The sequence below is a fragment of the Zonotrichia albicollis genome, chromosome 1 (genome assembly GCF_047830755.1).
Source record: "Zonotrichia albicollis isolate bZonAlb1 chromosome 1, bZonAlb1.hap1, whole genome shotgun sequence".
NCBI lineage: Eukaryota > Metazoa > Chordata > Aves > Passeriformes > Passerellidae > Zonotrichia > Zonotrichia albicollis.
This window is the reverse complement of record NC_133819.1, coordinates 38249451-38268305: the sequence shown is the minus strand read 5'-3', so window position 1 is coordinate 38268305 and position 18855 is coordinate 38249451. Positions and strand designations below refer to the sequence as shown.

Sequence of the window (18855 nt, the reverse complement as noted above, 5' to 3'; positions counted from 1 at the left end):
GTTTAAATGTGCTTTTGCATATTTTCTTATCCTGTAACTGTAATTGCTTTCAGTGAGCCTTGATTACTGTCATCTACTGTCATGCCCTAGTGCATCTGACCAGTTACAGCTGCACAGTAAAATAGCACTTTGTGTGATTTTTATCCATGTCTACAATTTTTATGCTGCAGTTGTGTAATGCCCTGATTGTACCTCTGATATTTTAATGCTTACTCCCTCAAAGTGGATAGTTAAGAGATCCACTGAAGTCCTGTTCCTTAGTATATTACCTGGAACGGATAAGCAAGTAGAGCACACTTACAGGCTCTCTTTTGTTTTTCTGCTTATGCCAAATCCACTTATTTTTTCTTGGCCAGATGTCTGAGACATAATTATCCAGAATTGTAACTATCAGACTTAGGTGAAGCTTTTATGTGGAGATCAAATGCCTTCTATTTCACAGGAAAGCTTACTCTACACAGCAGAAGAGCTCACTGGGAAGCTTTGACTTACATTTCTGCTCCCTTGCAGGTGGGGTGGTGCTCTCCCAGTTGCAGAGGGCTCTCCTACAGCTCCACCTTTACTATTTTTCAAAACTATTTTTGTTCATCCAACTTCTTACTCATACCACAGCCCCCACCTCAATCACAGCTTTTGACTGTCTTTTCTCCTCCTGTGCCTGTTTCTGGACCTGTTTTGCTTTTCTCTTTGATGGTTTAGTGTCCTTCCTCTCCCTCCACTAGGACAACTTTGGATCCTGCGCATGATCCACCACCATGATTTTCTCCTCCTGCTCCTCCCCTCCACAGAGCTGTGTACCTGCCACTTCCATTATTCCTAACTCAGCACTCACCATCTATTCTCCCTCTTCCTCTCATGGGCTCTCTAATGCCTAAAGTTTCAAAAATGTTTGCACCCTTTCAGCCTCTCCTCACACCTTCCACACTTGAGCCCTTTGGTCCCCTTTTATGTGACAACAATGGTGGCTGGCCCCTTGAGGGTTCCTCGCTACCTTTGCCCTATTTAGCTTTATTCCCAAGAGGGATAAAGTGTACCAAGACATAAAGCAGGGTAGGTCATGTAGCTAGATCAAACCTGGAGCTGCAGGTGCAAATATGGGAAGATGTAGCTAGGAGGCCTGTTAATTAACAATTTTTGTGTGGAGGTTCAAAGGAGCAGAATGGCTCTGTGAACTTTGATACTCGTATTAATTCTTCTCTACTGCCAGGTAAAGGATCTAATGTTTTAAGGCTGGAGCATTAAGGCCAGTCCTGTTAGCAGAAGCTCAACCAGAGAATAGCAAAAATCTGCACTCACTATTGCTTGGCTTCACTTGGAAAATTTGTGTCTCTCTAAGGCATGTCTCTTCCTTGATGCTTCTTCTTGTTTTTCACTTTCATTTGGTTTTCCCCTAAATTTAAAAGAACCCTTCATAGTGAAATGGTAGCAATCTCTCCTTACATGTGTCTATTGCTAAATGAACTCCATTATTTAATTAGCAATTGTCTCGTAAATAATTGAATTGAGTCATACATAGATTTCAGTCTAAGGTACTATTCAACTTGGTGTTAATTAAGGTGACTAATAAAAGAGATAAGAAAACATGAATAATGAAATCAGTCTCTCTACCACATCACCCACAGCACTTACATGGCCTTGGTTACCTGGAGATGTAAGATGAAAAGCTCTTTTTCACAGCTAAGGAATCTCTTGTTGTGTTTTCCTTGGATCTGTATTTTAAGCTATCCAGGTCACACTGACCCACAGTTATATTGTGCTACTGAGAGCAATTAGATTTACTTAGCTTTCCTTTTATTTGAAACAAACTAGAACATAATTGCGCAGGTTTTTAAATGAACTTTTACACACTATTTCAATCAAGCTTGTATAAGCAAAAGGTTTATTTTTTAATTTGGGTTTTTCTTTTTTTTTTTTTTTTTAACGTGAGAAAGAACTGCTAGCTTTTGAAAGGTTTTCATGGGTTTCACATCAACTTCTAAAATTCTGCTTGTTTCAGAGGAACTGCCAAATGCTGGAAAGCTTGCTTGTTCTTGCTTTCTAGTTATCCTGGCATAATACCAGAAGTAAATTTCAAATGCTGATTAAATCTCAAAGAGAACAGAGATCCAGAATTAGTTGCTTGCAGAATGTCATACCTTATAAACACCAGAGGAGAAATAAATTAACACATCTCAAGATGGATTATGGTAAAGGTCTAGAATACATAAATAATTGTTTAATGATGTGACATTACACTTCCTGTATTAAACTATATTAGCTGAATCATTAATGGAATAATTAGCTGAACCAATACATATAGTAAGTTGTTGTTGCCCTGGTAAGGCAGGAATAAGATATAGAGCAATAGATCAGCGAACAGGACAAAATTTAAGGATCACTTTTCTTCCCTGTGGTAAAACTTGAAAGCGCTGCAAAAGAGGCACTGAGCCTGCTTTCAAGGATGGTCTCCATAGCAGCACTCTAGACTTTGGAAAAAGGTTTTTAAGGAGCTTTACTTGTCAGTTTTTACTATTCTGTCACAACCTGGCTCTACCCACATATGAAAAATTGTATCTGAAACCAGGCCATGCTCTCTGCTTGAATGGGCAACTTGGCATGTTTCTACTGGACTCTTAGGTGAGAAAATACTGCTGTGGCCATGGCATCTCTGCCTTGTAGGGTAGGGCTATGGCACAGGTTGACAGATCTGAAATCTTCTGAGCTGCAGGTCGTGCTAAGGACAGTGTGTCAGGAGACAGAACAAATTTGTCAGTTTACCATGTATTTTATTCCTGAGAAGTTTAATGCTTTCATGTCTGAAAAATGAAAGCATTTATTCACCCCCAAAATCAAACCAAGCACTTCCCCCTACCAAAACTCTTTCACTGATAAAGATGATGGTGTGTGGAGAGGGAAGGCTTTGTCATTGTTGATATTCCTTATGGAGTTGCTCAAAGCTCCTGACTGAGGTCTGATCTTCTAGCTGTATTTGGGGCAATTAAGAGCTAGAGTTTTACTGCCTGGGCAGTAAAACTGGAAAGTCCATGAACACAAGCAAAGGCATTAGAAATCCCTCTGTTTGTGGTTTCCACTATTACCCATATCTCTCCCCTCTGAAACTGTATTTCATTTTAACCACCTCTTAATCCTGTCCAAGGGAGAAATAGGTCATTGTATCTTGCTAGATTGGCCTTCGGACTGGTTAAAGGCTTGTGTGCTGAGCCACTTTAGCTGGGACAGCACCAGCTCAGTCACCTCTTTAGACAAAACCACAAAAGCAAAGCTAGACACCAAAGCACCTACATTGTTTATAGCTGCCATCCTTGCTCAGCAGGTTTCCAGTTCTTCAGGTCTGGTATGAGTCCACAGCTGGCTTTAGAAGTGGTCCTGGGCAGGCCTGGCAGGACTTTTCCAGACATATTTCTGGAATATCTTCAACTAATGGTTTCACTGATCATCCCCAAAGCCTCTGAACTCTTTTGACCCTGGCTGAAGAAATGCAGCCACCGGGTTCTTCTCTGAATACTTCTTAGAGCTCCTTCTTGTCCTTGAGGGACTCCATTCTTCCTGGCCACAAAGTCCTGGTGATTGCTTCACAGTCTGACAAGTCCAGAGAGGTTGTGGAGTTGAAGAGGTTTAGGTTGGCATTATGGGCAGTGCTTAAGGAGATAGACTGGTTATTCTTCAAGGTGTGGAAGAGAGGAATTATGAGTTAAAATCAGAGCACACTGGCCACTTGCAGAGGCTTTAGTCAGGTTGAGAGCTATCTGCTTACTTTTCTCTGTGGTGCCAACCAGCTGCAGCAGCAGGGAAAGAGGGGAAAGAGGAGCTGTCACAAAGCACTGGCTCCTAGAAAAGGCTGTGCTTGCCTGGCATCACTCCTGGATCTGAGTCAGCTGATAGCTCAGTAAAATGAGGTCACCTGCCACCATGTTCTTGGCTTTTAACACAATATTTGAGGTTAGGCTAATAGATTAGTGAGAGAAATCTGGCTCTGAGAATGGAGTGCTCGATGGAAGAATGTGGATGACTTAATTTGGTTTTATACAAGTCCTAATAGTCCTGAGGAAGTCCGGGCTATGGTCACAGCTGCAGATTCAGTCCTTTTGCTGTGGGAGAGGCCCCCATGGGACTGCTGCAGAGTGGAAGCTGGTACCTTGTGAAATGAGGGGGTAGATGTGCTGCCTCCAGGGGACAGGCTGGTGGGGCTGGGTGTTTGGTGAGCTGTCAGCCTGGCCACATGACGGGATGCTCTGTGAAGAGGGAATTTCCTGCTCCCATGGCTCCCTACGCCCTCCCCAACAGCCAGAGAGAAAGGGTGCCTGGGGAGGCACGTGGGTTGGTTCCTCCCATTCCCCCAGTCCCGAGCTGATGGTACAGCTGTTCTGCCAAAAGTGAATGTTTTTTCAAATAGGCACTAGCTGCTGTGTGAGGAGCACAGATGAGAGCTTTCAGGAAAGAAGCAGGATTTTAATTCAGAACAAATGTGGAAGGCTGCAATATGTGTGTTATGTTCAGCACAGCTTTGAGGCTTTGCTGTCTTGTTTTTAATTATATCCTAATATGATAGCATGCCACATTGTTCATGTTCTTAATAATGGCTTGTATTGTTTAAGGAGATGCAAACAGAGAGACCCTGGGGATATACAAAGCTCAGGCATTTTAAAACTAGTAAGATTCAACTACTTCAAGTGCTTGTTTATTTTAAAAGGGTACATCTTTATCTACAGCAAACCCAGCATCTCTCAGTCCAAGCCAAGAGAGACTTCAGTGGGAATGCATGATTCTTAGCTCAAAATTAGGATTCCACCACTGATTTGTTTGGTGTAGGTTGCTACAAGATGTTTTACAAAATGTTTCTGAATCATATTTAAGCAGAAAACTTGCTTGAGTATTACTCTCTATGAATAAAAATGATTTACCCTGGCAGGTTTGATATAATTACTTTACATCTCAACCGAGGGACTGACAGTCACGTTTGTGTGAGAAAAATATCTGATGCTAGAACGCAATGCTCTTAATGGCATTTGAGGAGGAAAGTTTTATCTGTAAACTGACCTTTTTTCCTTTTTCAAAATTAATTAATTATTTTTAAACACCCTTATTTAATTTAACTGTTAAAATGAATGAATTCCTGGAGCTCTATTGTGTTCTGCTGCCAAGCTGCATGAACAGGGCCTGTTCTGTGATGCTGGAGGATGGGGATAAAAAATGGATGAAAATTAATCTGAAAAAAAAAGATTATATTGTGCCAGGATTTAGAAAAGAATAGCAGATGAGAAAGAATTGGATTAGAAGGAAAGTCATGAAACAATTAGCTGAGCCAGGTGATACAGAAGGAAATGCTCAAAAGGCAGTGGAGAAAACTAGGTGAAAAAATCTAAGCTTAGTGGGAGAGGACATCCAGTAAACTGGAAAGAAAGAGGGTCGAGGGAGAATGCTATTAGTGTGTACATCCAGTGATAGCAAAATGACACATTTTCCTACCTCGCTGCTCTGAGCTCTTTTTAGTGACTGCATACAAAAGCCTTACTCTGTTAAGATAGGCTCAATCCAGGATCAATATTGTACTCGCACCTAGGACCACATCCTGTTTGCCTTGCTTTCCTAAATAGTGACATTATTGAAGTAGAATTTATTTGCTATATGTTAGTAAATTTTATGTATCAGTAATTCCTCTTGAACAAGGAGACTAAATGCCAAGGAGAGTGGGAGATTCTCAGTGGGAATTAGAAAATAGTATGGTATGTCTCAGTATCCAGACCCATCTTAAATCATAACTCCATGCCTGCATGTAAAGATTATCAGTGATATCAATTTCTTCATCCAATTTGGACTAAGAGTCATGTTCTGCTTAATAATGGCAGATACAGTGTGTATCATTTAAATCTGTCTTTAAAAGGAAATTAATTTTGTTATGATTGGCATTTTAGCATAATTTCAGGATCTAGTTTCCTGAAAATCACAAGAAATTACCTTAGTCAAAGTGTAGATTTGAGTTTTACATAACTTTCTTTTACAGGAAACGGGTTTAAAATAATAAATTTACACCCAAACTGGTATATAGTTAACAGTTCACTGTTTCTTCCCATGTCTGAATATTAATTTGGCTATAAGGAATGAGATCTCAGAAAATACCCTGACAGATAATACCAGTTATCTGTAACTATTTTCCCTTTAAATTTAAATATTGAAATACCTGATTCTACCTATGAAGGACCTATACCTGCAATGACCTAATTTTGTAGAAACAACTTGCTTCTACTTTTTTTTTTTTTTCATAAAGGAAGCAAATGAAAATAAGCCCGTGTTTAAAATTTTGCCTGAAATAGTGTAAGAGTTATTTCATCTGCTAATAATAGAAAATTTTACAATGCCACCACAGTGGCACAGTATCAGCACTGTGTATTAGGATGGTGCTTACGCAGAACACCAAAATTCTTTCCAGCTCCTTGCAATACATCCTGGAAGAGTGGAAGGGCATATCTCTTCCAGTTGGTCCTGGCATGAAATCCAAGACGAGACAAATTGGGAATGAATCACAGTTTGTGTTATAAATACGAGCCTGCAAATGACTCAACTGGAAAATTTCAGAGCTCAGTTTTATGCTGAAGGCAGAGTGAGTATTGCTGAGTAGACCACTAGTACTTAGTCTCTTTACAGAGGGGTTGTGGTGTGATCATGGTCTTGGCTTCCGACAGGCGGGGTCTCCCCTGTTGTGAAAAATCCATTTTGCAAGGCAGGAGGTTCTAATCCCCTGGCATCATCTTTTGGAAGCTGATCCAGCTTATTATTCTGCAGATACTGTTTTTTATTTTCTCCTTGGCTTATAAGGAAATACAACTTTGGCATGTGATGGGGATAAAGATCTGCACTTCTGGAGCTACCTGTGGTTGAAGTGGGGTGAAGTACTCAAAAAAAAAATTAAATTTATTTTTATTTTTGCTTTATTTTGGTCTAAGAAAGCTTCTATTAGAGGAGTAGGGGTTGCAGAACTGAAAATGTATGCAGGCTAAAGGGGAATTGAGGGGAAAACACCTTTGATTCAAGTGCTATTATTATTGCTAAAATGTCAGACATTTATATTATGTAATACATCTATAGTATTTTAGGAAATAGCATTTCCTGTGAAGACAGGGAATGCCCTCTCCCTGGTAAATTTGCATGAATTGATAAACGGAATGATTAATGAAATCAGAGTCTGGGTATTTAACTATGTATAAAAATGATAATGTGCCAGCTTGTGTCTTCGGATAATGGAGGCAGACTAGTCCTGACAGTCATCCAAAGGGATTTAATTTCCCAGACATTTAATCCAAGCTGTTTTGTGCCCTGGTCTGCACAATCCTATGCAATCTTATATAACAAAGACATTAACATCTCAGAAAGTATATCATATATGATAAGTTTTTTATTCAGATGAGTCATAGGACAGCACCAAAATGCCATGTTGTAGAGTTTGGCTGTCATGTTCAATTTGTAGAATGAATTAGTATCTGTTTTATTACTTGTAAGTCAAAATCAACAGTGGAAACCTTTTATTGCCATAGGGATCATATTTAAAATTTCGGAAGCTTCTCAGTTGATTAATTTGATCTGGGAAGTTTACCAACTGTTTGAATGGTAAATATCATGTTAGTTAAAAAAGAAATCCAACTTTGGTGAGGATATATGATATAAAAACCTCCAACAAATCAGGATTCTGAGAGGTGATCAAAATCACATCAGTGAGAAGATGAATGAAACAAAATGAAGATCTTACACTGAAAATAACATTCCTATCTATAGCTCCTCACTGTGTCTTTCTACCTAGATAAGGACTCTAAATAGCACATAATTATAATGTATAAGTGTTTCTCCAGATTATTATTCTGTATAGCATTTCAAAGATAATGTATTCACTCATTTTTACACCCCATTCCTGTATTCAGGGGAGGCCTTCTCAGAAGCACGAGAAGACACTGATAGTCTCCATACAAATTGATTGGCATATTTAAAATAACTCATTTTTTTCTAACACAATCTAAAAAAACCCTGTACTTTATTTTAAAATATGTTTTCTGATAAAAGAGTTCAATAATGTGTAATTTCATTCTAGCAAGGTTTTATGAGAATAGATATTGTCTCTTTTAAATTATATTACTCAAGACAGCTGGCTGAAACCTCCAGTAGGAGGTTACAAAATCAGCAAAGCCATGGAAAAGGCCAGCAGCAGTATGCTTAGGAAACACAATCCCATCCAAAATAGAAGTGATTTTACCAAAGCGCCAGAGCTCAGGCTTCTATTACTCGTGTTTTGCTTACTTCTCTTATTTCCCATTGGGAAAGATGCATACTCAAAATCTTTCCATTTGTGTGGCTTCTACCTTTTTCTTTATGCCTCAGTGAGATGTGGAAAACAGGGCGACCCTAGCTTCTCCTTCTTAAAAAAATACATCTCTCTGTCTTCCAAACATGTACCACAGCTCTGGTGGATTGAGCTTGTCTAGATGCCAGATGTCCACAAATTCTCTGTATCACTCCCCTCATCAAGTTGGCAGGGCAGAGAAAGCATAATGAAAGATTAATGAGCTGATATAAGGACAAGGAGACATAATTCACTGATTACCATCATGGGCAGATCAGATTGAATTTGGGGATATTAACTGAATTTATTACCATCAAAACTAGAGCAGGATAATGAGAGAAGTAAAACAAACCTTAAAAACAACTTCTCTTCACTCTCTATTTACACATGCTCTACTTCTTCCCTCCCAGCAGCTGAAGGAGATGTGTAATGAGGGTTATGGTCAGTTCATCACATGTTGTTCCCGCAGGGAGTTCACCTCTGCACCATGGGGTTTCTCCCACAAGAGTGAGGTCTCCATGAACTACTGCAGTGTGAGTTCATCCCACAGGCAGCAGCTCTCCACAAAAGGGCAGCAAACATGAGTCCCTCTTCCACCAGCTGTAGTACTTCCGGCACAGGCTGCTCCAGCATGGGTCCCTGACAAGTCCTACCAGGAAATCTGCTCCAGTGTGGGTTCCTCTCTCCATGGTCTGCAGGTCCCTGCCAGGAGCTTGCTCTGGCACAGGCCTCCCACAGGGTCACAGCATCCTCTGAAGCATCCACCTGCTCTGGTGTGGTCTCCCCCATGGGCTGCAGGGGGATCTCTGCATTCCCATGGACCTCCATGGGTTGCAGGGGCACAGCTGCCTCACCATGATCTGCACCAAGGGCTGCAGGGGAATCTCAGCTGTGGTGCCTGGAGCACCTCCTACCCTCCTTCTCCACTGACCTTGGTGTTTGTGTAGCTGTTCCACTCACATATTCTCTCTGCTCTTCTCTGTGCGCTATCATGGCACTACAGAAACACTCGGCAGCCCAAGCAGAGAAATGTGTCAATTGATGGGTGTGACATAGTAACCTGCACTGCAGGGAGATGGCCCAGAACCAGTTCCGCTGCTGGCTGAAGGGAAATCTCAACCCTGGGAGCAGTGGATACTCTGTTACTGTCTGAAGAGGCAGAATAACATAATTGCTATTTACTTCGGGATTAGAAAAAAATCTTTCTGAGTTGGTTCATTCTTTTTCGTTTCAAAAGAAGGAAAACAGATAATAGAATTATTCAATAAATTAAATTCTTATTTCTGATATTTCAATAAATTAAATTCTTATTTCTGATAGTTCTTGCTACAATTGCTGGGTTTAAAGCCAGCAATACGTCCTTATTCAATTTTGCCTTGACACTGAATCTGTGCTTTTTCATTTCTTTGGGTTCCCAAACACTTGTCACATTTTTTAAAGTTAAGACAACTTTATTCTCATGTTGACAATGTAGAAACTATTAACCCCTCCTCCCCAATATTTAATGTACTAGAAGATATTCCAATTAACAAGTACAATCACAATATTCTTAAGAGATATTGATTGCTTTCCAGAATTTGGTTGGTTGGTTGGTTGGCTGGCTGTTTTGAGGTTGTTGGGTTTTCTTTGGTTATTTTTTTGGTTGTTGTTTTTGGGTTTGTGTGTGTGTGTTTTGTGGTTCCCCCTGCCCTCCTTTATTTATTTATTTAGTTTTCATGAATGGTTTTAGAAGGGGTCTAACTAAAAGGATAAATATGGCAGTTCCCTGCGTGGCTATGTGCCCCACAGTGTGCTACATCCTTGTCCATTTTGAGAATTAATCTGTCACCTAAATGATTATTTATCTGTGTTTATTGCAATAAATTTAGTTAAGTGACTTTTGCTCTGATAATCAGAACATCCAGAAAGCTTCAAGTTAGGGGTAGGAAATTAGGAACAATCAAATGATGATGGAGAAATTAATGACTTGAGTGCCTTAGCTCTTACTTATCTTCTAAGTCAGCATGGAAATACGATCTCAGGAAGTTTTGAATCTGAAGTCTGAAATCTCTGAGAGAACTGAGATTGAGATTGAGAAAAAGACTTGACTTTGTAAACTTTTTCTTCCTCTCCCATATTATGTAATTGTAGGTTAGAGGGGGTTTTTGTTGTTGTTGTTTTTGGGGTTTCTTTAAATAGGTGATGATAGAACACCACATATGTTTAGTGCTGTTAGGGTCTCCCTTCACTTAGAGGGGACACCTTGCAAACAATGAAATTTCCTTTGCCTGAGTTGCAAGACAGCCATTAATTGTAGCTATCACATTGATTTTCATGCAAGTTTCAAACACCTTGGAACAGATTTAAAACCCAAAGGCTGCTTTGCATACTTGTATTGATCAAGCAGCCACAGCCTGCAATAAATTTCAGTAGCTGTAAGGTGGGAGTTGAACAACATAATGATGTCATCACTTACTGTTACCAAACTCTCAGCTGCTCAGCCTTTCCTTCTGTTTGCTAAATGACTGAATGTCTGATTAAGCTGTTTTTACAAGTAGGCCTTTTCCCCCAGTAAATCTAATTTTCTTCGAAGCAAACTAAAGTATGGCTCCGGTTTGCTTTTGTTCAGGAGTTCATTATATTGCAGAATATGACAAAATCTTCATCAAGTGTGGCCAAAATGTTGCCTAAAAATTAATTGCAAGATACTTCTAATTATTGTAGTTTTACAGTTCTTTTTCCAGGTATTTATATTAAATGGTTATCAAATCCTAGATCTTGGCAATAAACAATGGGCTGAAAATTGTTAACTGGAAATACACAGCAAATCTGATATTGAGAGGGATTAGTGAGAGTCAAAACTGACTAGCAAACTATTTGCTAAAAGATAAGAAGATAATCCATGTACATAGTGCAATATTTTACTGACCCATCCAACAAGAATGAATCTTAAGTGCCTCATTTTTCTCAGTTCAGTTTCTGAGTTCCTGGCTGCTTGCATTTCTGAAGAGAAGTAAATAAGTTAGTAATTATTTCTCTTTGTTATGAATCAAGAAGGGATCTTTTTTAAATAAATAAAATTACAGAAAATTTCAGACTTGAAACTTCATCTCTCTTGCGAAGTCTGCAAACCTTTTCTGTGTAATTTTGTTTTAAATATTGCTACATTCTGCAGTGCAGATTGCCTAGCAGTAACTGGAGAAATTTCTTTTTTATATATGTGAAATTGTCAATAGTCAAAACTAAGTAAAGCTTCCCCCCCTCATTTTTTATTCTGCAAACCAGAATACTATTTATGCTGAACAGTGTTTAAAGACTGAGCTCCTGTTTTAGGATCAGCCATCTCCTTAAATATATACATTCCCCTCACCAAGTGAAATAACAGAGTAAAAATAAACTCATGACTCTGAAAGCGTTGATGGCTGCAGAAAGACTTTTAGCCCTTTAAATTGCAGGTTGCAGAAACGTTTCACTGAATCATTTGATCCTTTAATTGCTTTCTAAATTCTGGTTGTCTTGCATGGAACTACCTAGCTACTGAAGAGATCGTGATGTAAAGCATCATGGCTAGCTAATTTCAACTGAGTTTGGTATGAAGTAATAGCAAATCATTCCATTGAGAGAGCAGGAAGAAAATCTGACTGCAAGAAAACATTTGTGAAGTGTCTATTCTTTTGTAATTAGCAGTTTAGCTTCTTTTTTTTCTTTGTATGTTGTTGTACTGAATCTCTGGTTTTGTACAGACAGTGTCAGATCTGGCATATCTATCAGCACACTTAATAAATACAATCCATATTTATATGTAATTTCCTGAAGCCTCACTCACCCCTTAATATTTAGTGTGCTTTGCAGTGCCACAAATCTAGGGGTCACTATGGTCAGTGGTGCCCTGAGTGGAGCAGATCAGTGTTTTGGGTGGGGAAAACCTCCTTTTGGCTATTCACTTAGGAGCCTTAGAATAGCTTAGGAGCCAGGGATATGTCATGTAAATGAACTCAAGCAGCTCTGCTACCTATTATGCTCACAGTTTCCTTCTATTCTGAGGGGCCTCATTGGGTCTAGGAATTAGTACAGCCCTAGGGCTTCTCTATTTGATTAACCAGAGCCTGGATTTGTTAAATGCCCAGACATGCTGCAAAGTCCTTTTTCCTTCTTGGAAGCTTTTGAGTAAGGATTCAAAGGTGAAAGAGTTGGAGGTTAAAGTTCTGACCTCCTCTCCTCCATAGCCCTTCCCTTCAAGAAGGAAACAAAACAAATCACTTAAGCATGTGCCTATCTAACTCAGCATTGCCATCTCTCATCTGTTTTGTGTTGATCTTAAGGCTTCAGCTCTGTTAGAAGAGATTCAAATCTTTAAGCTTAAACCCAGTTTTGTAGTCCTTGTGGCTCTGGACTACAGTTGGAAAATGAGTCCAAGGGAAAATAATATCTTTAAGAAAATACTGACCTATTACTTTGGAACGTAGTGCTTTACTCAAGACTTCTGAATACCTGCATTTGGCAATATCACTAGCTGAAAACATGGGATTGCTTCCAGCAAAATAAATGGGGCTTAGCATGTGTTTTATAAACTTTAGTGAGTTGGGAACTGAGAATGGCTTATGGACAATTTTGCAAAAATGCGATATACTACTTACAGTACAGTTTGCTAGGTGGAAAAACTAACTGTGTTTTTGTATTGCGAGCACAAACCTTTCAACTATGTTCTGCTGTGGGGAGGCTGAGATTGTCTGGAGACTTTGTTACACAGAAGATCAAATTCCTCATTGCCTTCATGAAGCTGCTGAGTGATAGAGTGTCCTGTGGTCAGTGGTGGTCATGGGGAACGTGTCACATATTTGTTGGCTGGGAACAACATAATTAACAAAACCCGTCCGTAGCTACCTATTTAGGGAAAGAAGTTCTGGGATGATGATTCAGAGTTAAGCTGTGGATTTTAATATTCCTCCAAGGATTTTTCTCCTCTGCCTGTGAGGAGGCGGTGGAGAATTGGACAAGGTGGAGTAATGGATGAGTGGAGGGCTTTGTACTTGGCAGGGTTTACAGTCTGGGGCTGTATTTTTCCTTTCTGCAGCACACCCCCTAGGGAAGATGCCTGTATGCAGTGTTCAATTATCTAAGCTGTCAGGAACATGCATATTGTCAAAATGTAGGCTTGCAGCAGATTCCTGGTGATCTTTACAGATGGCCCAGGTCTCCTCATACCTTCAGCTTAAGCACTGGATTAATCATTTCAATCATCCACCCAAAGTGGGGTGAGTTTTGGGTGTGTGTAAGACAGAGATAAATTACACAGGAAAGAGCTAGCTATGGCAGAAGTAGGATTGCTTTTTTGGTTTTGGCTACTTTGGGTTTTGTCTGCCAGCAAATTAGGTACACTACAGCAAATAAACAGAGAAGATTGCTTATCTAATTTCAGAAGGTGCCAAGGATGAAAATATCACCTTCAGAGAGAGAGAAATCAAGATCTTGTGAATGAAAGAGCAGGAAGTATCTTAGATATGTGGTTGAAGGAATGTCATAAGAAATCTCCTGACTAGAAAAATGACCATCTGCTCAGCTAGAGCTATCATTGTCAGTTTGAGACAAAGATGAACCAAGATATTCTGTAGCTTCAGTAGGAGATCACTGGCAGGCTTTGAGAAAATATGTGATTTGAATTAGATAGCTGTGAATTTGCTCAGCAGGGCTGTCTGGCTCACAGAAACTAGGTTGTTGAGTGGTCCACTTTATTTTAGCATGAATAAAAATAAGCAGTGTTAAGTTCTCGGGCTACCTTTGGGCTGAAGAGTGGAGATTTGCTATACTCCCTGCTTGTTTCCATCCAGAAGTTCCTATTACCAGCCTCCAGTATTCCTTGGAGGAAAAACTGAAAGAGATGGGCAGCACAGAGAGCAATTTGTTCTAAGATTTCAGGAAAATTGGCAACACTCAAACTGCATCAGCATTCAAAAATGTGGAGCTGGGGATGACCTCTATCAAAGAACAGAGTTCATAGCTGAGAGAGAGAGAGTCTAAATTTGGTCACTTTCAGGTAGATGATACAGTGAAAAGTGAACTTTGTGTGTCTGTGTGGCAGCCTTTACTGTCGCCCATCAGACATTAAATAAGAGAACAAATTCTTGCTTTACCCTCTGACTTGGCAAAACAGGTTACATTGCATTGTTTTTGATTCCTCCTATGCTGGAAGCTAATCTCTTGCTTAAGTACTTTGTAGACTTGAACTTGTGTATTTTTTTGAGATTTTATTGTAACTTTCTTGTAATATTTTTCAAGCCATCCATTGAGTACACAAATAAGAAACCCTGGCTGCACAGCCCACACACAGGGCAGAGCATTCCACACAGTTTTTACACTGATGAGATTGATTCCCCAGACAGAGTGAGCTTTTCTTCTTGAATTTTGTGTACAGCTCTGCCTGTGACGTACCTTTCTCTCTCTTCTTTGCAGGAGCAGTGCAAGGTGAAAGCCAGGATGGAGAGCCCTGGTAGGGACTCAGAGGCTTTTGACTATTAAATGCCTCCTTTTATCAGTAATATGAAAGTATACTAGGTACAGACATAATAATCTTTTCCCATCTTCCACACTGATTTTGGAGGCTGTTAAATATTTGGTTACGTTTAGAAAACATTTTGACACTCTTTGCAGAACGACACCATAGAGAAGCGAAGTACCTGTATTATTGCTTTATAAAGGAACCTTTAAACTAATGAGGCATTAATGAATAGACTGGTATGCTGAATCTTTCTCATGTAGGAAGGGTACAAAGTCATTTCACATAAATTGCAGCCCATTATTATAAATAGTTTGGCATGGGTTTCCCTAGAGGTGGAACTTCAAGCCAAATATACAGCAGCAGCTGTGGTGACACTTTGTGCAGAAACGATTCCAGGCATTGTGCTGGAGGAGCTGGTATTGCAGGACAACAGCAGAGCAGCTCATATTTAGAGCCATCTTACAGCAGCAGTTCTGGTTTGTACTGAAGATATGAAAAATATCTGTGTGTGCCTGAGATGAGCAAGATGAGTCTTCTTCCCTCTTGTCATTTCCCATTGATTTTGTACCCAGCTTAACCAACTACCATCACTGTACATAAGATTTTAATGATCAAGGAGTCTCCCTGAATTATATTTTATAATTTTTGTTGGAAATTGTAAATTATTGCTGCAATACCCCCAGAAATATGGCTTTCCTCTCCCACATCTGACTTTTAAGCTGTGTGCTAAACTGGAAGCCACACCAGGTATTATCTGGTAACTGTTGTCCAAATTCATTCCCAAGGCATATAATTATATTTAGGTCCCCAGGAATTTTAGAGAGGTTACACAAATTACTACAAAACTAGGGAAATAGGACAGTCTTTTTTTTTGTGTATGTGTGTGTTTGCAGTGACCATTTACGCTTTTATGGCTTAAAGCTTCCTACTCTTCTTTTCCAATCGGCCAACAAATTACCAGCCTTTGTTTGACATGCTAACAAATCCCTATAAATCAGTGTGCCACAGATTTGCCTGGCTTATACACATCCGTTTTCCCATCCTTTTAAAATTCCTACTGGTTTTGTCCCTGCGACCAGTTCTGCTGAGCCTTGGTGCTCTGCTTGTCCTCAGCAGGATTCCACAGTGAGAATTGATTTGGGTACCTTCAGACATTGGTGGCTGGGAATGATGCCAATCAAATGCAGTACTGGGCCTCATCTGTCATTAGCAAGCCACTGGTATGCATTCCTCAAAGCAGAGGTTTTTTCCTCCCTTGTTTCCACACCTGAATCCCATAAAGCACACGTATGGAAAGTGTAGCAGACTCAGGAGACTAGCAGTCAAGGTGGAGACTGTGCATCTGGTAAAGCTGAAGAAGAATATTTTCTTTCTTTGTAATTTCTGCCTCACTTGCCCTTGTCCTGTCTTGGAACAGGACATCCCTCCTTTTCTCTGCTTTCCAGGATAGTAGCTGTGTTTCTTCTTTCCTTCATCAACCTCCCAAGACTCGTGTGTGTGTCGGTGGGAATAAGTGTTATTCACAAGCAGGATTTGGACAGGCAGTAGACATAATAGTTACTTTTTCTTCAGACTCTCTAGTTTTTGAGAGCATTTGTTTGGATTTTTTCCCTGAAATTTAGTGTTACCTTTTCTTACCTTTTCTCATGGTTCTTGTCTAAGGATTTCTTAGAGCAGTTTTTTTGCATAATTGTTTTAATGCCTACCACAGGCTTTTAATAGTAACATAAGCATATTGATCATATTTGATACCACTTAATGGTAATGGGTACAACATCTGATTTCCAATTAGCTTTAGTTTTGGTTTATTTGCAGCCTTTAATTTGGTGCTTTCAACAAATACATGCAATTTGTGGGCTTTTCTTTGAATCTTGTGCTTTTAGGACTGAGTTTGACTCTCAGGTGTTTCCCTGGTGTTTTACCAAAATCCACTGAAACTTTTTTATTTGGAGATGAGTAGAGAATTCAGTCACCAATCCCCATTTGCTATTTTTCTTAACTCTTTTGAGAAGACAGATCTCTTTAAATTTACTGGAGATAAATGTTAACCTTTTTTTGCTTAATCATTTTATTTTTCCATAGATAGATTTAATGTACCAACATCATGAGCAACTAACTGCAAGAAGAGTTTATCTGCTGCTTTCAGCCAGGACTGTCTGGGTGTCAGAGCTCTTAGGCCACCTTAGGCTGCTGCCTGAATGTCCCTGACAAGTTCCTTGTCTCTCTCACCCTTATGTTTTTTCATGTAGGGGTAATTTGACTGATAATTAAGGGTACTACACCAACATTACCTTAGGTAACTGAAATTTGATGTCAGGGAGTCTGGCATGTACCATAGGTTGCATGTAACAATGCCTGTTTTTCCAGTGACAGATTTTTTTTTTTTTTTTTTTTAGGAATGGCCCTGCAGCTTGTAAATGGGTAAGTCCTGATGATGAAGCCTAAATCACAGTTCCCTGTAATTACCTGGGGATTTTTTTTAATCCTCTGTTTTCCATTTTCTCCTCAGATATCTGTCCTTCCAGCAATGCACAAGTGGTTTCAATAGTAACAGCGTGAACTAATTATTTGGAAATCTGATTGCAAATAGTTTATTTGTAGTATCTTCAGCCATTTCTCATTATTTCGAGGAAAGGAGAGAAGAGCTTATGGTTTTTGAGACTTGGCATCAATCAAATGTGTAGTTGATACACATCTCATCCTCATAATTGTTGAATAAATCATTATTTTATTTCTTCTCACTCATACAGAAAGATATTTTACAGATGGTATTTGGTTTAGAAGTTGGAAATTATTTTGCCTGGTGTTGTCCTTTGTCTACTCTTTTTATTCTTGGTATTTGAGGGACTTTGAACATAAGTGCCAAAGTGCGTATCACAAATTCAGGAGGGATTCCCAAGTCACCTGAATGCCCAGGCTGAAACACTGGCAGGAATTCCTCCCTGCTTTTGTCTTTTCTTTTAAAAGCAAAATCCTACTGTTCATCTGTGCAGCTATGAATGCTTGCCTTAGGAAAATCCTGTTGGTATTTGTACATTGGTTTGAGACATAAAGCAAGGGTTACACTCTGTCCACAGCTACAGAGGACAGGCTGCAGCACTGCACCTCCTGTCTGTAGCCTGTTTGTACCTGTCAACACAGCAGCAGAGGGAGGCTGGATTATTTAAATTTCTTTTAGTGCTTGTCTGTGCCTTTCCTGGGCTGTTTAATGTAGCTTTGGGTGTTCTTACAGAGAATTTGGCTCTGCTGAGCATCATTTCCATCGAGCTGCCTGAGAGGGCTTTCAGCCCTACAACTGTGCTAGCACAAACAGAATTTTGGGCTTGAAAAGGAAAGGTGTAATTAAGTGGGGAGAGGTTTGTGGGGGGTGAGTGCCTGTTGTTGATGGTAATGCTGGGGTGGCCCTAGGTGCCCTGAGAGGGGCCCCAGCTGCAGCAGTGTGCCCCAGCCCCACGGATGGCCTCCCATGTCAGTGTGTGTGGGACAGCCTGGGAAAGATGGGTAAGAGATTAGGGACAGAAATGAGTGCATAGCCCTGAGGAGACTGCATGGAGCCCAGTGCTACTGAGGCTGTGCTAGGGAGAAAGACAACTTGGAGCTGCTGTGGGCTGGGGCAGGGAGAGGACCCTACATCCAGCTTCCTCCTTGCTGAACATCCTATCACCTATGCTGAAAATCCCTATTATTCCACAGCTCTAATGAGCCACATGCTCTGCTTGTGTGAAATAACTTCCTTCCTTTGGCCTTGCTGCACTTATAAGCCTCAAGCTTTTATCCCAAACAAAGGTTGCCACTGCAAATCATTTGGGGAGGAAGACTCATTTCTTGCCTGTCACCCTGATCGTGCTGTTGTGCTGTGTCTTTGATTGGCTCTAAGATGGAGAAAAAACCAACCCCTGAATTAAAAGCAAAATACTCTCTTTGATATTTTTAAGGCAGGGAAGAAGAGGGAATATGAGTTTTTGGGAAGTCCTGCTTTTGCTAGCATTGCATCCTGTGGGAAGAGGAGTCTGAGATGTGATCCACAATACGGGTGAGGAGGGCGGGCAGTGAG

General features: G+C 40.1%; 1 long non-coding RNA gene across 1 annotated transcript in view; it reads left to right on the top strand.

Annotated features, from left to right (window-relative positions):
- Positions 1–18855, top strand: part of LOC106629955 (uncharacterized) — a 151447-nt gene that overhangs the window by 10544 nt on the left and 122048 nt on the right. Inside the window, exon 2 of the long non-coding RNA XR_001333310.3 lies at positions 17198–17222. This is a non-coding gene — a long non-coding RNA (uncharacterized LOC106629955). The remainder of the gene's footprint in view (positions 1–17197; positions 17223–18855) is intronic.